Genomic DNA, 26208 nt, shown 5'->3' on the forward strand with positions numbered 1-26208 from the left:
CTTGGAAGGGTTTGATTCAGATAATTCCTGGGCCCATTCTGTGTGTAGGGGGTTACACCAGAACATTACATTTGTTCACAGCCCATCACGAAGGCCAGTGACTCTCTCATAGGGGGAAAGCTCATGTGTGAGAGACAGCAAGATGTTTGCCTGGCACCCGAGTACTTGGGAAGCTGAGGTATGTGGATCACTATAAATTCCAGGCTAGTCTGGGCTATGGTGTGAAACCCTGACCTCTCTGCACCCCTAACTGGGTTATAGGAGAACTACATGAGTTCTTTCCCAGTGACTTGCTTATTGACCCTAGGCATCTCTTCAGATCCAATGGCCTCAAGACTGACACATTGGGTGACCAGCTTTAACACAAAACCCTTCAAAGGATAAACTCAAGAAATATCCAAACCATAGCAATTAGTTTAGCTTTATAAAGAAAGATGCTCAGGTTCAGAGAGACAAAGCAACTTTTCTAAAGTCACACAGCTAGTACAGAGCTGGGGGAGGGGGTGAAGGATACTTCATTTAACACCTTGTGATTGTCACCCCCAGTAACACCTCTAAAAGGGATGAGAGATGAGCAGGGAGAGGAAGAAATAGCTCTTCAGCATCTTGAACTAAGTTCCTGTGATGGGTCTGGGTTGGAGATGGGGCAGCCTAGGGAAGGAACAACCTGAGTGATTTCATAGAACAGAAAAGTGGGCATCTCCCAGAATGCATCACTTAGCCTTGCCAGGAAGAGAGACAGCTTTCCTCCCAGGCTCCTGGCACAAGGTGCTGGTGAATTTTGAGCCGACATCGCCAGGTCCCTCACTAATTCCCTTAAGTGTCTGACAATTGAAGACATCAAGTCTGCCCTGTAGCCCCTGGGGTGCTGTCCATAACAGGCAGGTTAAGGAACCCGTGGGAGTTTGTCTCAGGCTTTTCTGTTAGTAAATGACTGAAGTATGGCCCTACAGACAAGACTGGCACCAGGGACCCATCCCATGAGTCCCGGGGGCATTCTGTGTTCCCTGGGAACCATTACATTGGTGGCCCATTTTCTTCAGTGGGGACTGAGCTTGTGGACACAGAGCAGCATCCAGGCCTCCACACTGTCCACTTGAAATGACGCTGACACTTGGAACCAACACTGATTGAGTCCATTGACCTCTCTGAGATGAGCCATCACTGCCTGCCACCCTGGCAAAGGTGCATGGCCATAGCTGGGCTGGCTCCAAGCTCCTGGCCTGGCTGTGCCAAGTACCTCACACACTATGCAGCTGAGCCTGTTACCCAATCGTGAGCCTACAGGAGGTGCTGTCTCAACTCTGCTAATCTATGGAGGAGGGGCACAGGGCGCACAGACGCTGAGACACTTGTCCTGGGCCTCCCCACTGAAGAGCTGCAACCCTGACCACAGGCCTCTCTTGGGCCTTCCTCACTCCTGAGGGCAAAAGCCTGGGCTTCCCGTAGAGGGAGAAACAGGACAGACAGAACAAAGGTCTGCCTCCAAGGGCTCAGCCATCTTCTGGATATCTGGGGAGATGAGGCTGAGGTGTTCCCAAGAGCTGATACCTTCTGAGGCATTGGCCAGATCTGAGGAGGAGGATGGGGACTGGCAGCAAGGCAACACACACTGTTTGACTGAAGGTCCTCGTCCTCATGACCCCAGGGACCCCCTGCTGAGAGCAGCTGTCCTGGGTACATGGCAGCTTCAGAGGGTAATTGCATCCTTCACTTCCCCCAGATCACGTCACTCAGAGGAGCAGAGGACGGCAGGAGGGAGTCTAATGAAATCTAGAGTTTCTGTCCACCTCACAGAAGCCCAGGAAAAGGCAGGCATAATGGAGGCCATGTCAGAACGGGCAGAGGGGATCTGGGTGTCTCTCAGATGGTGGCTACACTGCTCAGTACTGTGTTTCTTAGAGTTTGGAAGGTGGCACATGGTAGCCCAGACACATGGGAGTTCCAAGAGAGCCATGGGATTTTTTTCCCATTGTTTAAAGACAATGTCTTTCTTATGTAGCCCAAAGCAGGCCCCAGCTTGCTATGTAGCCAAGGATGACCTTGAACTCCTGATCTTCTTGTCTCACCTTTAGGGTGCTAGGGTTTCAGGTGTGCACCACTGTGCCCAGTTTATATGGTGCTGGTGATGGAACCTAGAGCTTCACACATGCTAGACAAGCAATCTACCAACTGAGTCACATCCCCAACAACCCCTGGGATCCCAGACTGGGACTTCATGTGGCCAAGGCACTTTTCAGTCCTGATTGAGCCAAGGATCTGAGACAGGCAGATTTCTCTGGACATTACATATATCTTTATAAGACAGAGGTGAAGAGGTAAAAGGAGGAAGTGCCATGTGGGTGGTGCCATATGGGACAGGAACACTGAGGGGTACAGGAAACTTCTAGAAACAAGAAAAAAACAAAACAAAACAACTGGTTCTACTCTGAGCCTGAGAAAGGAGCCTGCCCTACTGGTTAACGTCAACAGTCGACACTGACTTGGACTTCTGAACTCTGAGAAGCAAATGTGTGTTCAGCTGGCACCTTTGGGGACTTTCTTCCCCAGGATGTGGGTATGAGCAGTGTCCCTATACTTACCACCATAATGGCTTCCATTCCACAGCAGTCAGTGCCACTGGGGCCACACAACGCCGTCCTCCAGATACACTTCTCAGTGACCTCCTGGAGCCTATACATTAGGCCCCAGCAAGTGGCCTGCCCTCTGGGTTTACACTTTAACTCAGGCTCTGCCGTGACCCAGGAGAACTTGTGTCCTGACTCCCACGTGGGGCAAAGGCTTGAGGGAGAAATCACTCTGGCACCTCATCCATAGCCACTCCGATTTCACAAGTTCAGATCTTCCAGACTCCTGGGCACAAGTCTGGGGGGTGGGGTTGAGGGCGTGGTTCAGGTGGTAAGGAAACTGGCTTGCTTAGCATGCACGAAGCCCTGGATTCGAACCCCAGTTCCATATCAGCCAGGCATGGTGACTCTTTCGTGTAATTAGGGACTGGGGAGATGGAAGCAGGAAGACCAGAAGTTTAAGGTCATTTCTCAGCTGAGTAGTAAGTTCAAGGTTAGCCTGGGCTACTTAAGAATAAACAAAACAAAGATCCCAGCACAGGAGAGAGTTTGACCCTAAGTCACATGAGAGAAGGGGTTCTAGTTGGCTGAGATTGTCCATGAGAGCCAGCCCTCCGTGGTCCTTGGCTATTTCTACACAGGAGGACACACTTGGGGATATTTGTCCTTCAATATCTGGACTTTGGCTTTCTTTTTTTTTAGTTCCATGGTGGAGGCAGTTTGAAAACTTTCCAAAGATATTCTTGTGCTGGGCAGAGAGTCTTCCATAACTTTCTCCCTTCGGAGCCTCAGACCTCCCTTTTTCCCTGGAGCAGCTACTTCTCCCAGCTCAGGCTCTTCCTGTTTGATGCTCAGGCAGCCACTTGGTGAGTTGGGTTCCAACTTTACCTGCTCATTAGAGGGTTTGAACAGCTCACTCAGGGGTCCATCAGGCTTACTCAGCGTCAGGCGCTGTATAGGCTGCTTCACAGGTACTCATTATTTATGACCTATTCATTATCGTTTGAATATTACCATTTATCCATGCCATCTATTACTATTTTATTCAGTATGCATTTACTTTTATCAACAACTTGTTACATCTCTAGTATAATCATACTTTGAGTTATAACTCATAATTGTGTTCAAATTTTCCAGACCTCCATGATGAATTTTTAAGAATAATTTCAAAGAAAACTTAAAGTTCAGACGCCTGTTCAAGGTTACACAGTGAATAGCACAGCAGATTTGAAGCTTATACCCCAACCACTGAAGGCCTCCCTGATACCCACCACAGCTCCTTCCCAGAAGCCCTTGCCAGGTCAGGAGGTAAAATTCCTTTCTCCTTGAATCGTTTCCAGCGTGAGTCACTCTGTCCCCACAGCTCTGGTCCTTTCTGGCTGTGGTTTAAGTAACTGGTGCTGGGTTGTTTAATTATAAACCTGGTAGCAGGCTGAGGTGAGTGCCAGAAGGAGCTGGAAGAGTCATGGCTGGGACTAGCGTGCTTGGTCACCATGGCCAGGTACACACAGGGACTTCCCCCAAACCAAGGTGCTGACTGGATTGCTTCCTCTCAGGCCACTTCTCCTTGGGTGTCCCTCTGTGTGTGCCTATGTCCTCTGCTCCTGTTTTGTTTTGTTTTGTTTGTGACAGGGTCTCAAGAAGCCCAGGCTAGCCTCAAACTCACTAGGTAGCTGAAAATGACCTTGAATTCCTAATCTTCCCGCCTCCACCTCCCAAGTGCTGGGACAACGGACATGTGCCACCATGCCAGGCTTGGCCTCTCTTTGTATAAAGATACTGGTTGCGTTGAAGGAAGAGGGATACTCGTGTGACTATTTCAGCTCAGTCACCACTTCAAAGGCCCTGTCCCCAAACACAGTTCCATTCTGAGGTCCTGGACGACTTCAAGGCAGACATGAAGGCACTCAGTCAGCTAGAACCACCCCTGCAGGGGCTTGCTCCCTGTGACTCAGCACCTCTCTCCCACTGGCTGACAACCTCCAAGACCGATGCCCTTCCTATCTCACCTTCTGCCCCTTCTGGAAGCTCTGGAAGGGTGCCTTCTGCATACTCCCCCTCCACTCCCACTCCTTCACTCCCCACCCCATGGAGGCCCACAAAGGTTTTCTAGTGAGATCTGAGTTTGCTTTACCCAGCAGAGCTGCCTGCATTAGAGGATTGCTTGACCATGTGCATGGTTTCCAAGTGATTGGAAGGGTCTGCACTTGGCTGAGCTAGGGGGAGGTCTTTGGCTCCACCCCTTGACGTTCCTATAAATAGCCCTTTAGACAGACGGGGCCAGTGGAAAATGATCCAGGCCCTCCCGAGGCTGTCCTGTGTTTCTATCTGTCTCTCTCCCCTCTGTCCTTCTATTTAATATCTCTTAGCCCTCTCTCCTCAAGAGTTCCCTGTCGTAAAATATGGCAGCTGGTCTCCCAGCTGGGCTTCCATAGATGGTACCAGGAACAGGGACAGGGGACTTGGAAAAAGGAGAGAGGGGGCGTTGCGGGTGAAAGGGGGCATGCCTAGTAAGGAATTAAAAATAAAGGTGATGGCATTTTATTCTCAGGAGTGAAGACGGCTGAGTGCCTGAGTTGAAAAGTGAGGCTGCAGCAAATCTCTATCTAGATTTCTTTTCTCTCTCTCTTAATTTTTATCTATAAAAATTAAGGAAAAATATAAGGTAGAATGAGGAATATAGTGTAAGAAAAAACTTAGGATAAGATAAGCAACATGACAGAGGAACTATGTCCTTGACTTTTCAACTATGGGATCATGAACACAAACTCCTAGGAAGAACTGGAGTCATGAAAAATACTAGGAAAGGAAACATGCCAGAAAAAGATTCTCGTGGAAGCTTTTGGTCTGTGAACAGTTTAAATTTAAGTCCTGAGCGGCAAGGAAAGAATTTTCCCTGAGGATGAGGAGAATGAAATAAAACTCTCCACTCCGCTGACATTGTTACTGTATGAAAATATCGTACCATCAGAATTAGTTTCCTTGGCCATGAAGCCAAGAATAGGGAAGAGAAGTCTTGGGAAAAATTTAGTAATCTTTCTCTCAAAAACTGGAAGCTTTTCAGGTCTTTCCTTCTCAGATTTTTTTCTTCCTGCAAGGGCAAAATTAGACTCACCTGGAAAATTTATCAGAATGAGAAAATCACCTGTAATTCCCCGGGGGTGGGGGTGGGGAATCTTTCTAAAAAAAACCTCTTTATTCAAGTACTCTCTTTATTTTTTCACTAACCTGGTAAGATAGGGGAACAAAGGGTTACCAAAAAGCCTGTCCCAGTGTGCCTGGATGGACAGATGTGGCCTGCTCCAGGGACAATAGTAGGTGAAGGAAGTACACCTGTCAATGCCAGCTCAGGGAGAACAGAAACCTCCTGTGGCAAAAAAGCTTGCTTGATCTTGATTTTCAGTATGAACACAAACCGTGTAAACAGAAATGGGAGTGGGGTAGACCAGAAAGGCAGCATGGGAATTGTAGTTTGTTCATAACAGCATGATGATAGAGAAAGGCAGCTTGGTAAATGTAGTCCTTAACAGTGTAACCATATAGAGAAAGGCAGTTTGGGAAATGAAGTCTATAACAGAGATGCCAGTACTACACTGCCCCAAAACTTTTTTTTTTTTTTTCCCAGCTCAAAATGCTATTTTTTCCACAAGCTTTGTTAGCTTGCCTCTTGAGAACTAGAAACAGGTGAACAGCTTGCCTTTCAGGAGGCAATTAAAATGCTAATATCATTTGTCAACAAGTCACTTTGGAATCCTTTAGAAAACTAGGGAAAGAGATTCGTACACTGGGAAATTGCTTTGGGTGTGAAAAAAGAAAAAACTTACATGCAAATTTAAAAAAATAAGAAACTTGGGTTGTGCTTGAAATGAAAGAGAGAAACATTGGCATGAAATGCTCATGATAATCTTGAAAAGCAGCTTTAAAAAATTAAGAAGAGGGAATTTTACCCTCAGTCACCAAATAAAGCTTAGAGTCACTGATTAATTAGGCTCTGACTTCAAACTCTCAAGAAAACTTTCAGAATGATATCAAAGCTGACTATAAACTCTGAACTTTAGAAATGATATGCATACTTCCTGTCTTGTTAATAGTTCAGTTAAGAAATATCTTCTAGATGTTTGCTAAAATAGCCCTATAGAGTTTGCTTTTGTATATAAGTTAGTTCTGTTAAGAGTTTCTTCTAGATAAGTTTGTAAAAATAGTTCTATAGAGTTTCTTTTTTAATATAAGTTTGTAAAAAGTGTAAACATGTATAGTAATATTCATGCTACTTGTAAATATGTAAAAAGTGTAAATATTGAATGTAAAAAGTGTAAATGTTGAATGTAAGTTTGTAAAAAGTATATAGTGATGTTTATACTAGAATTGTTTTTATTACTCTTTTACCTTCAGATATATTTGAATACTTTTTATGGTAGCCCAAGACATAATTTTATAGTCTCAGTGGCCCCTGGAAAACTTGAGCAAAGGTATCATAATTAGGGGAGCTTTTCTGTCTTTTTCCTAAACGTTTCTACTCTTTCTCTGCTTCTGTTCGGAAATGGGTAGGCCTCCCACAATCAAGTTAGTTTGTAAAGAAATTCTACTGCTGTGGTAGGAACTCATGTATATGTGAGCTACTTAAACACCTAAAAGTGTCTTTATAATTAAAATTAGTATGGGTTTTTGTTGACTTGAGTGAATACTTTGAAGTTTTGAAATGACTGTTTTCTCCTGAGAATCAAAATAGTCTCTTGAAAATTTTATTGAATGTCTGTCAGGAGGGAGTTTTGAAAAGGGCTTGTTGCAGCCAAGACCTATGCCAAAAAGGATATTCCATCTTTATCATCCTCTACTCCTTTACTGGGAGGTGTGGCAGCTATGGAGATCACTGTGGATGTTTGCAAGCTCTTAGTAGGGACCTGGATCAGAGCTGAGTTAGGCTCTGTAGCCCCCCTTGCCAGAAGCTGGTAGCCAAAGATGGGCAGCTTTCTTTTTGATAGCTTCCTGAATGTATGTATATAAAATTAATTAAGAAGAATAACCTAAGACAGGCACAGTCTATCTGAGGGACTTGGGGGGGGGGGGCCTTTAATATAAGAAGTAGGAGTTTTGGAGGCCCACAAAGTTTCCTAGTGAGATCTGAGCTTGCTTTACCTAGCAGGGCTGCATTAGAGGATTGCTTGACCATATATATGCATGGTTACTAGGTGATTGGAAGGGTCTGCACTTGGCTGAGCTAGAGGGAGGTCTTTTGCTCCACTCCTTGGCATTCCTATAAACAGTCCTCTAGAAGAGACAGAAATAGCCAGTGGATAATGATCCATGCCCTCCCAAGGCTATCCTGTGTTTTTATCTGTTTCTCTCCCCTCTATCTTGTCTACTTAATATCTCTTAGTCCTCAAGAGTGTCTAATATCTCCTCAAGAGTACTCTGTCATAAAATGTGGGAGCCAGTCTCCCAGCTAGGGTCCCGCAGGCCTCCCAACTTTCCACCCTCCCTTCCCTCACCCCACCCCTCTGCTTTACAGAGAATGAAGTCTCCAGCTGTGACTGACTGTTTTACACAGTAAAGACCAAGACACAGAGCTTGGGGGGGGGGGGCTGTTTTGTGTTCTCTACAGTGGGACTGCATATCTCATAGCATAGCAAGGCAGCCTTATCTCCCCAGGTACCTGGTAGAACTCCTGAGCTGGAAAATGACGCCAGAGTGGGGCAGGGGCCCAGCTGGCTGCCTGCCCCTCCTCAGCCAGAAGGATCCAGCAGGCCCTAGGAGGCCTGTGCAGCCCAGCTCACCTCAAAGTGGGAGCTGGCTCATTTTGTCCCCTTTCCTGAGTCAGAGGGGGTTGGAGAAGAGAGGGTGGGTGACATTGCTCCCTGCTGGGATTCTCATGTGGTCAGTGAGGTTGCTTCCTATGTCTCCTCTCCCCTTCCTCCATGGTGAGAAAACTGACACTCAGCTCCCCAGGGCTTCCCAGAGCACAGACAGCATTACTCAGCCTCCTAGGAAGGGGGTGCTTCATATGACTGAATTTTGGCCAATGAGATCCAAGCAGCAGTGGGCTGGGTAGGGTGTGGGAGTGTGGGGGGCACTCATGAAGCATTCTTCAATGAAAAAGATACATTTCCTCTTTCCTCCTGGTTGTAATGTGGAAGTGATGGCTGGAGCTCAGGCAGCCATACTGGGTGGTAAAGGGTGGCAGAGGTAATGAATGACAGAGAAAAAAGATAGAAGGAGCCTGGATCCCCGATGACCACAGAGCTGCCATTTCAACCCGAGACACCTGCCCTCTGGATTCTATTTACATGAAGGAAACAGAAATCACTTTTTAAAACTCTTGATTTTTTTCCTTGTCATGAGTCGCTTAGTCCTACCTCCACCTGAGAAATGATAAAATGATGAGTCTTAAAATGTTCTTATTAATAAGAACAAACCTGGAGCTGGGTATTGGGGTGAATGCTGGAGGATCAGAGAAGCAGAACAAGCCACAGCTACCTCACCTTGCCAGTTCCTCAGCTGATCCTGTTTCCTCAGACTGGAAGCCTCTGAGTTCTCATCCGAATGGATCTCAGCTGAACTGCTGCTCCAAAGCCTGAATGCTTAACCAGGCAAATGCTGAACCAGCCAAATGCTTCTAGTTTCTGGTCTTCCACGCCTTATATATCTTTCTACTTTCTGCCATCACTCTCTGGGATTAAAGGCTCGCTTCTTGGGATTAAAGGTGTGTGTCACCAAGCCTGGCTGTTTCCATTGTGGCCTTGAACTCACAGAAATCCAGACCGATTTCTGCCTCTGGAAAGCTAGGATTAAAGGTGTGAGTGCCACCATTTTCTAGCCTCTGTATCTAGTGGCTGTTCTGTTCTTGGACCCCAGATAAGTTTATTAGGGTGCACAATATTTGGGGGAACACAATACCACCACAATATGATATTATCATCATTTATGAGGGTACAGTTAACTCAAAGAAATTTACCCACATGAGTTTATTTGACTGTCGTAAGAGCCATGTGGAATTGTCCCATTTTGTAGGGTCTTTCTCTAAACAGACTCTAAAGTGGGTCCAATACCCCTGCCACCTAGCGTTCATGTGGGCTTTTCATTTTTTATTTTGTTATTTCATGTGTAGGAGTGTTTTGCCTGCAGGCATATCTGTGCACCACATGTGAGCCTGGTGCCTGAGGAAGCCAGAAGAGGGCATTGAATCTTCTAGAACTGGAGTTACAGGCAGCTGTAGTGGATAGGCATCCCAGCATTGGCCTGGAAGTTCCAACCCCCACTGAGGCTTCGGTAATGGTCACACCCACAAGGCGGGGCAGAGGAGGAAGCGGAAGACGAAGGATCGGGAAGGACTCACTCTCTTGGTTCCGGGACGCGGGACGCGAGAGGTGGACCGAGCAGAGTTCTCCAGTGAACGCCGCCGGACTGCCCTATTCCTTTGCCAGACTCTGCGACCTACCCCTTCATTTGTAAGTTACCCCACAAAATAAACTTCCCTTTTAACTACGTGGAGTGGCCTTAATAATTTCACCAATATCTGGCGCCCAACGTGGGGCACGAACCCACGACCCTGAGATTAAGAGTCTCATGCTCTACCGACTGAGCTAGCCGGGCTTTTTTTTTTTTTTTAAACCATTTTTTTTTTTTTTTTAAGATTTATTCTGCCTGAAGGCCAGAAGAGGGCACCAGATCTCATTACAGATGGTTGTGAGCCACCATGTGGTTGCTGGGAATTGAACTCAGAACCTCTGGAAGAGCACTCGCTGTTCCTAACCTCTGAGCCATCTCTCCAGCCCCCTTTTGGATATTGGTGAAATTATTAAGGCCACTCCACGTAGTTAAAAGGGAAGTTTATTTTGTGGGGTAACTTACAAATGAAGGGGTAGGTCGCAGAGTCTGGCAAAGGAATAGGGCAGTCCGGCGGCGTTCACTGGAGAACTCTGCTCGGTCCACCTCTCGCGTCCCGCGTCCCGGAACCAAGAGAGTGAGTCCTTCCCGATCCTTCGTCTTCCGCTTCCTCCTCTGCCCCGCCTTGTGGGTGTGACCATTACCGAAGCCTCAGTGGGGGTTGGAACTTCCAGGCCAATGCTGGGATGCCTATCCACTACAGGCAGCTGCAAACCATGACGTGGTATTGTGAATGAAACCCAGGTCCTCTGCAAGAGCAGCAAGCACTCTTAACCTCTGAGCCACCTCTCCAGCCCTGGTGTTCTTGCTTTTGTTCCTGGGTGTAGGCAGCTCATACAGCTTTCTTCTGACCAGTTACAATATGGCCAAGGGGATGAGATAAAGGAGGTTGTGTGGGTGGCATCATGACCAAAGGAACTGTCTGCTGCTCAGTGCCTTTGCTTTGGTGAAGCAAGTGTCTATCTGGGGGAGGAAATTCATTTATCAAGGGATCAGAGGAAGAACACCCCAAACACCACAGCCTTCTTCCCACACCGTGTCTAGGGGTAGGGACGGGGTCAGTTCCAACAACCAGGTGTGCATGGAAGTGGACTTCTTCCTAAGATGCCCTGTCAGATGAACATAAAACCTTGGTCTACAAGACCCTAATCATAGCCCAGCAGAGGATGGGCCTGGCTGAGGCTGACTTTAAGCTCCTCAGACTGTGATAAAATGTTAAATGTTGGCTAATCAACCTGAGGCATGTTGCCGCCTGCTGAAGAGCTGAAGGGCCCCTTATGGACTAGGCAATGACTTGTCTGTGGGCTGGGTAAAGGCTGGGGAAGCCAGAAAACTGGGGTGAGGTAGGCCAAAGAGCTTGATAACAATGGGAGCAGAGGCTGGTGGTGGCTGGGAACAGATGCCAGAGGGGAAGATATGTGGTTTTATAGCCCTACAGGTGGTGGCCTTAGGGGCGTGAACATCCAGCAAAGAGAGGACCAAAGCAGTTACTGCTATGGACTCTGGACAAAGCTTGTTTTTTTCACCTCACCACCAGGTGTTTTCTGTGCCTCTTTTAAAAAAAAAAATTTGGTTTTCCAAGACAGGGGTTCTCTGTGTAGCTCTGGCTGTCCTTGAATTCACTCTGTAGATCAAGATCTACCTACCTCTGCCTCCCAAGTGCTGGGGTTAAAGGCGTCCAACACCACAACTTGACCTTTCTGCCTCTTAAAGCTTCAGCTCCCTCATCTTTAAAATGATAGTTAATGATGCTTCCCAGGGCTGGAGAGACAGTTTAACAGTTAAGATGTATACGCCTCTACCAGAAGACCTCAGTTTGGATCCTAGCACCCACATCAGGCAGCTCACAAACACCTGGAGCTCCACCTCCAGGAGATCTGAACACACGCACGCACAACTTTTCAGAAGCAAGGATGCAGGCTCTCTGAGAACTGTAACACTGCTGTTCTGTCCCTGCTTCATATTTAAGTGGACAGAGTCTTGTTTCTCTTAGCCACCATGTACAAGGCCCCGAGGCTCCCTCCAGAATTAACAGTCAGCATCTCTTAGGAAGAAATGTGTGTTAGCAGTGTCTAGGGTTTCTCCTGCAAGCCACACCTCCAAGAAGACTCAGGGGACAGGGATGAGGCACAACATAGCAGTAGCCTCTAGTTGGGGACCAGGAGAGGGGAAGCACTGTGGTGACACTCAGCAGGGTCTCCAGAGGCCAGGTGGGATGTTCTGTGCTAGGGACAGACTGTTCCCACAGTGGAAACAGGACAATCATAGGATTCTCCCAACTCCCTGCCACTGAGAAGGTCTGCTGTGTTTTGTGGCTGCCAGGACAGACATCTAGTAATGTAGCAGCTTAAAGCAACACTAGTCTATTTTCCTTGAGTTCCAGAAGCCTACACTCAAGGAAGGCCCACCTTCCTAGTGAAACCCACAATCTAGCCTTTCACAGCCTCCTGAGGTTGCCAGCATCCTTTGGCTTTGGCCCTTTCCTCCATCTTCCAGGCATACTCCAGGCACCCTGGCTCTCTCGGCTTGACTCTCTCTTCTATGAAGACTCTGGGACTGCCAGAGCCAACTAGATGAGCCAGGGGGATGACCACCCTCACCCTCAGGATTAAATGAAGGCACTGTGGCTATCATCCCCACCCTACTGAAGTGGACTCTGAGGCCCAGAACCCCTCACAGTCTGCTCAAAGAACCTTGTTAATAAGTAGCTGAGCTCAGCTGCCGACCAGAATCAAAGTCCAGAGTCCACTACACCTCGCTGCCCCACCTCTCACGTGTTCCGTGTTCATGTCCTGCACATTTCTCCCAAACCTTCTATGCTCCCATGAACAACTCCATGAACAACGAACTGCACTGTTCAATGTCAGAAGCAGAAATTCATCAGTGATAGAGACAGAGAGTGATAAGGGCTTGATACACAACATACAACAATGAAAATGAATGCCAGTGTCTGAGATCAGCTGCTCTGAGCCGAAGGTCCAAGCTGGATGCTGACTGGGTTTGCCATCATGTTCAGGATCCCTTAACTTGGGACTCATGCTCACGGGGCTGCCGACACAGGACTCTGCCCTCACTGCACAGGGCCAGGGGTTGAGATTAACTACAGGCCCAGGGCTACTGCCTGCTCTGGACACTACATACAGCCTTTGGTCCTCTGTTCTCCTTCTTTTGGGTTGGGAACATCACCAACATCACCTCACCCCTTCAGAGTGTTTAGATCCTAGTCCAAGGAAACAGAGTCCAAATGTTCTGGCAGAAAATGGAAATCCTGAAAGGTGGAGTGTGGGAGTCAGCAGAGGCAGGATTGCTCCCAGAACCCAGAGAAAACATCCAGCCTGAGTGACCACAGCCAGAGTGATAAAAGCCCAGCTGTTGTTTCCTGATTGCCCCTGTACATTGGGCCGGTGTGGTGCTATCTGGTGACGTGGGTCCTGGGGGTTATAAAGCTAAACTGCCACCATCTGCCTCCTGACTCCCCCTGTCACACACTCAACGACACCTACAGAACACCCACCAACTCAGGAATCCAGGTGCTGGGGACCCAGCGATGAGTATCTCAGAGCAACCCAGGGCCCAGCACCACATGAAACTTCAAACAGGAAAACCTCAGACTGGCAAACAGAGCTGACATCTATTATCAGAAAATAAGCCGCTGTAGGGACACTTTAATATGCGCCTCTTCTCTCCAGAGAATGTGGAGCTGTCTGTATGAGCTTGTCACACAAATGATGCCCTGGGTGGGTCTCTGAAGTATAGGGGACTGCCACAGCAGGCTGGGGGAGCAGGCTGCTCAGTGTGCTCCCCTCATCTTGTGAGCATCCACTATCCCTGTCTACTCTGGGGCCTAAAAGTAGGCATGGCCAGCCTGGCCAATCAGTTTCTCTAGTTCCCCTGAGGGTGTGGCCTTTGCCAAGTCAGAGCCTAGGAGACCCAACTTATTCTCTGTTCTAGAGACCTTCCGGGTTCACAGAAAGAGTGGGGTCTGGAGACACTGGGGACCAGCATGTCATCCCAAGGGGAGAGATTGCCACTCTTACAGGGATGCTCAGTGGACACAATGACAGCTGAGGCCGTGTAGAGACGAGCCAGAGAGGACACCACCCAGACTTAGAGATGAGCCAGAGAGGACACCACCCAGACATAGAATCCCTTGAGACCTGCAGCGGATTCCACTATGTGACCCAAATAAGGACAATAAAGTAAAGCCAACATAATCCAGCTGCTTGGAGCTTGGACTCTCCCGGCAGCTGTCCCCACTGTCCCTACAATGTCCTTTCTGCTTGCACAAATGACTGTTAATTAAGGTCACTGTGACAATGAGCAGGGAGGAACACCACTCGGGGCTGGAAGCAGGCATACAGTGAGGCCCTAGTCCTATTGCACAGCCAGCCCATAGGCATTGCTGTAAGTCATCCAGATGTGAGGCCTGGAGGTTGCCAGTTGGAAACAGAGAAGTAGGCCTGTCCATCAAATGCCAAGGCTAGCAATACACCTAGAGGCAGAGACACACAGGAGAGAGGAAAAGAGGTAAACTCAGGCTGGGGGTGTAGCTCAGCACGATTACTTAGCATATGAAGACCTGGGCTCAATCCCCAGAACCACATGAACTCAGTGCTGCTGTGCCTGCCTGGAATCTAAGCAGGAAGTGAAAGTGAAGATGATCAGGAATTCAAGGTCATTCTCAGTTCCACAGCCAGTTTGGGGTCAGCCTGGGCTACCCAAGACTCTGTCTGAAAAATAAATGATTAGATGGATGGACAAGTAAATGAGGTAATTTGAAGAGGATATAGGAGTATGGCATGGAGGGGTGCTGGTGGGTGACAAATGTAGGTGCTGAGGACACCCTGAGCCTATTGTATGCAGCCTGCCTTCCCAGAGCTAGACGTGTGCACCTTGGGTCTGTGAGGAACCACTCTACCCGTGCAGCCCATCAACGTGGCTCCCTCTAACCTGTCACTTAATGTCGCTCCTGGGGCTGGAGAGATGACTCAGTGAGTAAGCACACTTACTGCTCCTTTAGAGGACCTGAGTTCAGCTCCAACACCCACACTGGGCGGCTCACAACCACCTGTAACACTGCCTCTAGGGGATCCTATGCCCTCTTCTGGCCTCTGTGGGTACACACACACACACACACACACACACACACACACACACACACACACACAGAGAGAGAGAGAGAGAGAGAGAGAGAGAGAGAGAGAGAGAGAGAGACAGACAGACAGACAGACAGACAGACAGACATAAACCTTTAAATGTCACCCCTTTACATCCAGGTTTCCAAGCTAAACATCTGCAGTTGTTATTGTTATTATTGTTGCAAATTCCTTTTCTGTGCTGGACATGAAACTTGGGGCCTTGTGCATTCCTGACAAGAACTTCCTTCCCCTGAGCCCCGCCTCCAGTCCTCCATACTGTGTTATTCTCTAAGATTTTCTAATTGACACTCATTTATTTGTATTTATTTGTATGGATGCATGTGTGTGGAGGTCAGAGGACAACCTGTGCAAATCAGTTTTCTCCCACCATGTAGGTCTCTGGGTTTGATCTTAGGATGTCAGGTTTGGTGGGAAGCACCTTCATCCACTGAGCCATCTCACTGGCCCATACATACCACATCACTTCAGCCCTTAGCCTCCTCAGTGTTTACTTTATCTGCCTTCCATCTCTCTCCACCAGGTCAGCTCTAGGCAGGAAGGTATAAGACCACGCACACGCGGCAGATACTTAGGAAGCACAAGGCACATAGTGTCACAGTGAAAGCCCATCGTGTTGCAACTACTGGGTGGTAGCTGCCAGTGACCTATGCAAGGTCACGCTCACCAGCTTCACAGCTGAGCCAAGACAGGAACTGAGTTTAAGGATCTCCATTTTGCAAATGAGGTAACAGAGGAGTGGTCAGGGCCCAGGGATGGTGAGAAGCAGAGGTGGAGTGCTACGAGGGTGGGGGGTGGGGTGGGGAGGGGGGAGGGAGAGGGTAGGCAAAGTGTGCCATTGCTGTGGCTATATTTCTGCCCCACACTGCACTGCACAGCTAATCCAAACAGCACGTTACACACTTGAGGGGCACTCAACCCTGAAATGAGCTCATGCTCTTATTTAGTGTGAGACTGTGTGAGTGTGTGTGTGTGTGTGTGTGTGTGTGTGTGTGCACCTTTCAGGAGCTGGTATGCTCTTTCTATCATGTGGATATTGGGGATTGAACTCAGGTCCTCAGGCTTGGCAGCAAGCCTCTTTACCCAGTGAACCATCTCTCTAGCCACAAAAGAAGAATTATTCTGAGAGATTAGCCAGCCCTTTTTGTGTGTCTAGGGAAACGGCATCTTTGTTTTCTGTATGTGTCTAAACAAGATCTGTTTACCCATATGCTCCCCAAGACTATTGACAGAAATGACTTCACCTCCAAACCCAGAACAAATCTAACATAGGGGCTGCTGATGTCCACAAACAGTGGGTAGTTCTGTGTTCCTGGGGGGGCATCACCCCTCACCCCTCTCCATCCACACAGCTGGCCAGCAAGGTACCCAGAGCTTGAACTCCTCAATGCAAAGTCCAGTAACGCTGATGACCAGAGGGCCTGGACATTGTCACCTCTCAACAGCTCATGAAGTGGGTGCTAATACTGTGTCCATTTGATGGAGATGCATCCCGGAGTTCACCCCAGCCAAGGCTCAGCAAGGAACTAACTCCAGAAGGGATGCTCTGCAGTGTGTTCAATCTGCTTCCAGCTAGTGGTGGCATGTTTTTAATCAGTGAAACCAACCTTGCATAGGGGTTTCACGCAGGCGGCACGGTGACAGGCCATCTTGGACTTTTGTTTCCAACCCAGAGGGACCAGAACAGTTTGGGGAACTCACTAAAAAGGGGGTTGGGGAAGGCAGGGAGAAAGAAATGGAAGGAAAGAGGAAGGCTGGACAGGAGGAAGGAGAAGGAGGAGGGAAGAAGGGATGAGGAGGGAGAGGAGAGAAAGCATATCCCATAATGGAAAGCTTATCTTCATTGACAATTTGACAAGTGTTCAAACATACTTCTGGTCTCAAGCATTTTGCTGGCTATAGTAATTATAATAAGAACATCTTGCCTTTACAAAGTGCTTCCTAGGCAAAGGTTCTCTCTCTCTGTCTGTCTCTGTCTCTGTCTCTCTGTCTCTGTTTCTCTCTCTCTTTCTCTCTCTCTCTCTCTCTCTGTGTGTGTGTGTGTGTGTGTGTGTGTGTGTGTGTGTGTGTGTGTATGGCGGGGTGCTGGTGGCATTATGACCTTCTTTATACAGATGAGGAGCCAAGGCTCAGAGAGGTTAAGCAGCTTGCACAAGGTGCACAGCTAATTACGGAGCTACGTGGCGGGGATGAGGGGCTGAGAGACCCTGAGAGACCCCTTTAGGCCACTCTCTTGAGTGGAAGCTTTCGCACTAAACCACCCCAACAGCCAGCGCTCCACTTGTAGCACAGGCCCTCCAGACACAGCCTCTACTGTCACCATCATCTGGCCGCAGCCTGGCGACAGAACCCAGAGAGGGCCTGTCTGGTCCTGCCTGATACCTTGTGCCTGGAGGATATCCGCAGCTGTGTGGCAAGTCCCACCCTCTGCCCGCCTGGCACACAGACCCTGTGATGCAGGGCACACAGCCAGAAGCTGTCTGGTGACTGAGGGTGCCTTGTCTGAGGCTTAGCGCAGGACTCTCGGAAGACCAGGAGACAGTCCTGGGGTCGCCTCTGACCTAATTAGACTTAGGCTTAAAAATAGACTCAGCAAGTGGCTGACATCCTCAAATGCTCAGCTGTGTGGCCTTGGCTACCAGCCTGGTGATACCCACTCAGGCTGGGCATCTGGCGGTCTGTGGTGTTCGTGGGAGGCTAGAGAACCCACCCCAGACCTGCTGACTGTGAGCGCCAGGGCTGGGGGCGGGGAGGGCTCTGCTTATCCCATTTGCTTAAGATATAATTTATCCAAAGTGAAAGGCACGCTGCAGTGTGCAGGTAGGTGAGTGGTTTTAAGTGTGGTTGAGGTCTTTTGTGTTGATTGGTTATTTGTTTTTGTAGTGCTAGAGATGGGGCCAGGGTTTTGAACATGCTAGGTAAGAGCTCTATCACTGAGCCACATACCCAGCCCTTACACACACACACACACACACACACACACACACACACACACATACTTCTCTGGCCCTCAGGAGCCTCTGTGTCCCCTCACAGTTGGCTTCTGCCCCTGCACTAGTTCCTGTGAGGACCATCACCTCTCGTCCATGGGGTGCCATGCACTACAGTAAGTACTACTTGGTCCTGATGAGCTGTGGCCCATCCTGCACCTGTTCCACAGACTGTGCACCTACTCACAGCTGTTGCATGCCTGCTGCTTTACATGAATGTGGCACTGTAGGCCTTGACAAACACCCAGGATGGGCTCACTTGGTCACAAAGAAAAGCATGTCTTTAAACGGTCTCTCCAGGAGATGCAGCTGCCCCCATGGGCTGGGATCCTCCAGCATGCTGTCTGTTCATTCTCTACTCAGATGAGACACCTCTGAGGATCTGGGTCTCCTCTGGGTCACAGCAGAATCACTTCTGCTGATGAATGGTCCTGGGTCACGTCACGCTACATTCTGCTTCCTTTGGCTCTGAAAGCTGAGCCGATCTGGATGGTTTGTTCTGACTAATGATGAGCTGTTCACACTGGGGCTAAAAGCCATCAAGATGATGGAGACAGGAACATTCCAGATGCCAGGGCTCCCCAGGGTTTAGGCTTTCCCTGAGAGTCTAAACGTCAAATGCACTGTTAAAGTGTATAGTTCTCAACTCTTCCTCTATACCCACGAGGCTTTTCCTCGAGATGGTTGATCTCCATCATCAACCTGACTGGGTTTGGAATCACCTAGGAGACACACCTCTGAGTGTCTGTCAGAGAGATTCCAGAGAGATTTGACTAAGGAGGAAAGACCCACCCTGAACGTGGATGGCATCATCCCTGGGCTGGGATCTTAATAAAAGGGAGAAGGCGAGCTGAGCACCAGTATTTCCCTCTTCGCTTCCTGACTGCAGATGCAATGAGACCTGCCACCTGCTTCTCCGGCAGCCCTATCACTCACACCCCTCCCCCCCAGCGAGGTGCCAGTGTAAACCGTTCCATCCTTATTTTTGTCAGGTATTTTGTTACAGCAGCATGAAAAGTAATACATTGCTTCACCTTGCTGCTCGTCAGTTTCCCTGTTTGCAGAATGGGTGCATTATCAGGGCTAGCCCTTACTGCTACAGTATGGAGTGGATGAGAGGAGGTTTCAATAGACAAGACAGCAGATGAGGGTGAAGGAGCAGAGGGAGTGGTAATTTGAGCCTCTGCTATTATCTGAGGTTTTCTCTGAGAGGCAGTCAAATTGGGGCACATGCCAGATTCCTGATGCTCACCAAGCCTTGGAACACAGCCCCCACCAATGTGGATCTGTGAGGAGCCTCCTGAGTTGGCTGGGCATGGAGAACAGACACAGATGGTGCATGAGGGATGAGAAGGAAGTTAGGACCAGGCCAGAGAAATCCAGGGTCAAATAAAAGGGACTGGTGTATTTTTATTCTTGCCTTTTGGCTCTGCTCTACAATAACCTTCCCCTACATCTGCCTACCTAGCCGGGCTCCAGCCAGGCCAGAGGGGTCTCTGACCACAAAGGCCTCACAGGGCCTGATGGTTACTTCAGCAGAGACCCAGCACTCTTTGTGAGGGAGGTGTTCTAAGCCAGGGAAAGGGCTGTACTTCAGCACTTCAAAGGAGGCATTGGGAACAGCTCTCTCAGGCTTCTCCTTAGCCTCCACCTCTTTCCTGAGGTGTGCATCCTCTCTCAGGTCTCAGCTTCCACCTCCTCTGAGTTGATCTGAATGGCCTGTGTACTTAGCTCTCTACCACTCCACAATGGCTCCACCCAAGAGTCAGGGCAGCTCAGCTCTGAGACCCCGGGGATGTGGCCCAGCGCTAGAGGTCTATATTAGTTACGTTTCCAGTTGCTGAGATAAATACTCCACAAAAGCAACTTAAGGAGTGAAATGGTTTATTTTGGCACACAGTTCAAGGGCACAGTCTATCATGGTGGGGAAGGCATGGCGGCAGGAATGTGGGGCAGCTGATCACACAGCATCCACAGTCAGGAAGCAGGGAGAGATGAATGCTGGGGCTCAGCTTGCTTTCTCCTTCCTATTCAGTCCAGGAACCCAGCCTGGAGGTGGCTCTTCTAACCTAAATTAACCCAATCTAGAAAAGCCCTCAGACATGGCTCCTAGGCAATTCTACACCCTGACAAACAGACAATACTGTCATAAGGGTACCTATGAAAATAAAGTGTGTTGCAGCAGGTACCCAGGCCCCTGGATGCTTTGACAGTTCTGGTGAGGTAGACAGCAGACACAGGCTCTGCAAGGAAGTTGCCCTGAGCTATCTAGGGAGTGTTATGTCTCAGGTGACTGGCTGAGCAACAGCAGATGTCCATTTAGGCAAGAGATGGCTCCTCTGCCTTTTCTCCTCTGGGCCAAGTTCACCTCCACAAACAGGTCACCAGACACTAGTGTGGGAGTAGTTTGCTCAGTGTTCAGGGGCTATATTTTTTGTACAGAACTTTATTTTTAATTTTTAAAAGTACCTAGTGTGTGTGTGTGTTTGTATGCACACATGCGTGCTTACCAAGATGTGCACGTGGAGGTCAGAGGACACCTGCTGACCTCACGAGTCAGCTCTCTCCTCCAGCATGTGGTTCTTGGTGGGTTGAACTCAGGTCACAGACTCAGAGGCAAGTGCCTTTTCCCACTAAGCCATCTCATTTTATCAGCCACCGGCAATGCCAGCGAAGACACTCATCCTGAAAAACCTGCTTGGGCCAAGTTCTAAACAATTGCTGCCACTGGCAGAGGTAGTCAATGTCCTTGTGCTTAACGCTTCATCCTAATCACGTGTGTGCCAGCTGCCGGCCTGCTCCCGACTCCTTTCAAACACTGCCTTCCCAGCATGAAGCTTTGCACACAGCCCCTCTTCAGGGTTGTGAGCACACTGGAACCTCCACCCCGTGGTGGACCTAAACATCTCAGCAAACCTGACCACAGTGGCTACAGTGCAGTGATAGAATGGTGCCCCATCTGTGCATCTCTGGAGTTTGTGCTGTTTAAGACTGGTATCACATGTGGCTGACACATGCCAATCATCCCAGCACTTCAGAGATGGAGGCAGGAGAATCAGTAGTTCAAGGCCAGCTTTGACTGCTATTTGAGGCCAAACTGGGCTACATGACAGACAGACAGATAGACAGACAGACACACACACACACACCACCACCACCACCACCACCACCACCACTACCAGCAGCAGCAGCAACCACCACCACCACCTCAAAAACTCAAAAGCAAGCACTCCAGAGGTCTCGCCACACAGTCATTTTATTTCATGGTCGGACAAAATGGTTTTGTCCCATAAAGGATGGGGTGTGGAGACACAATTGTCCCTAGGTTTTGGTTGTCCTAGGGACACTGTACTTCCTGGGTGTCACTGCACAGTGACACTTCCACCCATGATGCTGAGCAGGGGACACCAAAGATGAAGGCAAGGCTGAGTGAAATGGACAGGATGCTGGTTCCTTCCATCTGAGCCCCTGGGTTTCAGATGAGGAAGCCAGGGCCTGAGGGGATCTGGTGTCTCAACAAAGCAAAAATCTGAGACTGGAGGCTGAGGCTACATGTGAAGGGAGGGGCTGTGACCTTCAGGGCTAACAGGTCAATGTTTTCATCTGAGTGTGAACAGGGCCCAGCTAAGTGGGACCAGCAAGGGCTTTGCTCAAGATCACGTCCAACTAGGGTTTGAACCCCAGGCATCTACGGCACCAATCCTAGCTAGTGTACTTTAGACTACCTCTCACCAGGGTACCAATCAACAAATGAAAACAACTCCTCTCTAATCCTAAACAGAACAAAGCACAGATCACACTCAGAGAGGCCACTCCATACATGTCCCCATAAGGCACAGTTCGGCCTCCTCCCTCCATACCTGTCCCCTGAGGCATTGTTCAGGTCTCCTCCCTCCTGTGAAGTAATCTCCTTTGGCAAGCAGTGTTTCCCCAGGACCAGCTGTTCGTCTGTGACAAAAGTTGGTGACTATCCATGTCCCCTCCCACAGCCATCTCCCACTGCCTGCTCCACCTCTCCTCTGGGGCAAGGGCTCAGTACGGTCTGCTGACCTGCACTTGGATGCTGAGTGACTCTGGGCACCCTCTCGCCTCCTTGCTCCACCCTCAGTACATACATACACCCTCATCTCAGATTGGCAGCCCTGGGATGGCGCCTGCACCTGCCCCCCATAAGCTTCTTATTTGGCCTGGGAGGAGTGGGGTGTTTATCTCATGTACTGTGGGATAGCTACACATGGGAACACATAGCTACACACTCAACATGGTGATGTGGAATGCAAATGGGACTTGTCCTACCTGCCCCAGTACCTGGGGTGAGTCACAGCTTTGCCCAAGGAAGGGGTTTAGCCTCTACTTTGCCACAGTCACCACCACTCTCTGTTGCCACATGTCTGGCCTGACTTCATCTTCCTGGAAGGATCTTTCAGGGCATGTGAATTCATCATTCCTGCCCCTTTGCACACATTGTCTTCCAAATACATCTCTACAAAGTCTTTTCTGGGGTCCTCCTTGCCCCAACTGACTCCCCACATCATCATACCAGATTTTCTCAGCCTTTGTCAGCTCCCAGGCCTGGTCATGCCAACCCTCCAGCCTGTGCCATCAGCACATCAGCCCACACAGAAAGTTCTAACTTCAGGAGTCTGGACGACCCATCTCGCCTCAGTCCTATATCACTGCCCCTCAGATGCTCACTTTGAGCAGAGCACTGGACCTGACATTAACAGCACCAGGGTGGGTAGGCATGAGCTCTCTCCCAGGAAGATCAGTGCAAGACCAGGGTGTGGGACAGCCCACCTGAGCGCTTGGCCTTCTCTCCCCAGTAACCAGGAAGGCCTAGCCTCCTTCTATGTTCGGCTTCTTTTACTCTCTCAGGTCTCCCACTTGGCCAACAAGAAGGGGCTGTAATGGGCACTCTCAACTGTCACATTGACTGGTTTGAGAAACACCTGGGAGATTAGTGCCACAGACCTCAGGGATGTCTATGTTTCCAAGAGAGGGTTAACTAATTGGGGCGGGCATCCTGAATGTGGGTGACGTCACACAGTCTTAGAGCCCCGATGAAGAATTGGCAGTGGTGTAAGCATAGTTCTTCTTCCTCTGTCTGTCTGGTCTGTCTGTCCCATCCATCCACCCACCCACCCACCCACCCATCTATCTATCTCTTCCCCTCCTCCTAGTGCTTCAGGCTTGGGTGAGGCAGCTCATCATGGCAGGAGCACATGGCAGAGGAGATAGACAGCTCATTTCAGGAGCCAGTAAGTAATATCAGAAAAGGAGGAGGAGCTTGGGGCCCATCATCCCCTTCAAGGGCTTGTCCACAATGACTTAACTTCCTCCCACAAGGCCCCACCTCTTAAATGTTCTACCACCTCCTAGTAGTGCTATAGGCCACAGACTAAGCCTTCAATACATGGACCTTGGAGAGGTGCTTAAGATATAAGCCTTGCAGGCTTCCTCCCTATTCTCTCTCTCCCCTCTCTCTGTGCGTGTGTGTGTGTGTGTGTGTGTGTGTGTGTGTGTGTGTGTGTGTGTATTCCTATGTTTGCAGATGTCAGAGGTCAATCTCAGGTGTCAGTTTTTGGGAGCTGTCCACCTCTTATTTTTTGAGGCAGGGTCTCTCACTAGAATCTAAGGTTCTCCAAGTAGACAATACAGCTGGCCAACGAGACCTAGAGGTCCACCCGACTCTGCCTCTCCAGCACTGGAGTTACATGGTCAAACCATCATATCTGGCTTTTCACAAACTCAGGTCCTTGTGTTGCTCACACTGAGCCCACTGAGCCGTCTCCCCAGCCTCCTTCCTGATCACTGGCCACTAGATTAACCCTCCCTTGCCCACCTCCAAGCAGCTGAACAGCAGCCTTTTCCCTCATAGCTGCTTGTGTGCATCTTGGGAGTGACAGCTTTCTTGATAGTCACAACAAAGCCAATTCTCTCCTTGTACTCTCAGCTGGCTGGGGATACAGCTGTGATCCCCTGGGGAGCAAGTCTAAGGAAACTGTCCAACTTGCTCCTTTGGAGAGTAGTTCCCTCGGCCAACACAGATACAGCAACATCACAGAAAATCACAGACTAAGTGCCAAAAAAAAGAAGTCAGAGACCTCCAACATGGAGGGGAGATCATCCACGAGTCTCAGTTTGCAGCTGGCCATGGTGGGCCACACCTGTCATCCCAGGACTGGGGAGATGGAGGCAGGAAGAACGGGAGTTCAAGGTCAGCCTGGGCTACATAGTGAGTTCATGGCCAAACAACACAGACCACTAAAAATATGAAACAAAACTGCTTTTAGATACAGCAGGGCTGAGTGTTGAAGGGTCTAGACAGGGAACTTATTTATTTATTTTTTTTACAACAGAGTATGTGTGATTTGCCTAAAGAAGAAACAGGCAAGCGATGTTTATATGAAATAATGCCTGGAATGTGAACTGGGGGTGGGAGGAGCAAGTCTGGCTTTCACAATGTTGGGGAAACAATCTGTGTAAACACAGGGTCAAGGCCAAATCTGGCTCCTAGGAGCATGACAAAGACTGCTTGGTCTGACATTAACCCCGGCACTTCTAGGCGAAGTTGTCCACTGTTGACTGCATGGTATTTCACACACCAGAAGCTTCACACGTGTAACATCCTTCATCCCCACAGCTTCGGTGAGGAAGGGGCAGGCATTACACCCATTTTACAGTTAAGTAAAAAGTACCAGGCCAGAGAAGGTGAGTCATTTGCTCAAGACCACAAAACTCACAAGTATTAGAATCAGAATTATAGCCCCCATCATCTTGGCTCACAGCCCTCTGTTTCCCATAGCATCAGAATTCTTAAGCTTAGGGTAGGGTATAGCTCAGATGGCAGAGGCTTGCCTAGCACACATGGAACCCAGGGTGCAACCCTGAGCATTGTGTAAACCTGGGGTGGTAGTGCATGCCTGTAATTCCAGCACTCAGAAGCTAGAGGCAGATCCCTCTCAGCTATATAGTGGGTTTGGGGCCAGCCTGGCTACAAAAGACCTTGTCTGAAAAGGGGGGAGGCAGTAATTAACTCTAAAAGGGGAGGGGTCAGCTAGAGAGCTTGACAGCAATACTTCGGCCTCCCACGGACATCTGACTTGAATCATGGGTCAAACCTGTTTCTATAAAGTTCCTTAAAGAATGACAGTCCAGGCAAGGATCTTGGCAGAAAGTTACAGGGATGGATCACATCTGGACCAGCCAGCCAGTCCTGCTGTGAGAACTAGGGACCCACAGCAGAGCCTACTGGATACAGGACCTCAGGCTCCCAGAACCCCTTCCTGTCCGGTTCTTGGTGAGAATTGGCTAAAGGGACTGCATGGCCACATGGGAAGGCAGTAGCCCTCATGATCTCCAGGATGTCCAAGCCCAGTAGTGGACAAACAGGTCTTGGGTCTCACCAGCCCCAATTCCACCGTGGGATACTTGGCTGCGTACATGTAGTGGGAAATGGCTGGCACAGGGTGTTCCACTAGACTCCCTGAATGGCACTCCCAAATGGCTGCCCTGGTTTCTCCAGTGTCAAAGACTCCACCCTCACCAATGCTCTCACTCTCTCTTACGTCTCCCACATATTTGAATATGACCTTGCTCCCATCCCTGATCCCAGCTTCCCTGAATGACTCTTAATGACCTCACCTTCCTCTCTGGCCAGCAGGCCTTTCCACCTAAGGCCTAGGAGACTTCTGGGAAGGGTAGCCTGCTTCAATAGGCCTCTTGGGAATGGACATAGGTGTGGGCCAGCATGTATCCCTGTGTGAGATAACTGAAAGACAAAGGTTTGCATGCAAATGAACTAGAATAAGTACACTGTCCAGTGAGATGGCTCAGTAGGCTGCCAAGCCCCAGGACCCAAGTTTTCTGTGGGGGTAAGAAGCAACTCCAGCAAGTTGTCCTAGTCTAAATGCCACTTGAACAGCAAACACACACAAAATAAATAAAAATGTAATACAAACTTTTTTTTTTTAAAGAAAGAAGCCACACTCACAAGGTCATATGATATGTGATTCTGTTTAAATGATTTGTCCAGACAGACATTGTGTTAGTGGTTGCCAGCAGCCACCAACACTGTTGGGGTGGTATTGTGGGATGTTCTCTGTACTGTGA

At 49.1% G+C, this 26208-nt stretch overlaps 1 protein-coding gene and 1 non-coding gene across 4 annotated transcripts in view; both read right to left on the reverse strand.

Moving 5' to 3' along the window:
- Tmem51 (transmembrane protein 51) overlaps positions 1–26208 on the reverse strand; it is a 54814-nt gene that overhangs the window by 9484 nt on the left and 19122 nt on the right. The window lies entirely within an intron of this gene.
- Positions 10085–10157, reverse strand: Trnak-cuu. Its single transcript has one exon. It is a non-coding gene; the product is annotated as a tRNA-Lys (tRNA).

This window comes from Onychomys torridus, chromosome 2, assembly GCF_903995425.1.
Source record: "Onychomys torridus chromosome 2, mOncTor1.1, whole genome shotgun sequence".
NCBI classification, from domain to species: Eukaryota; Metazoa; Chordata; class Mammalia; order Rodentia; family Cricetidae; genus Onychomys; species Onychomys torridus.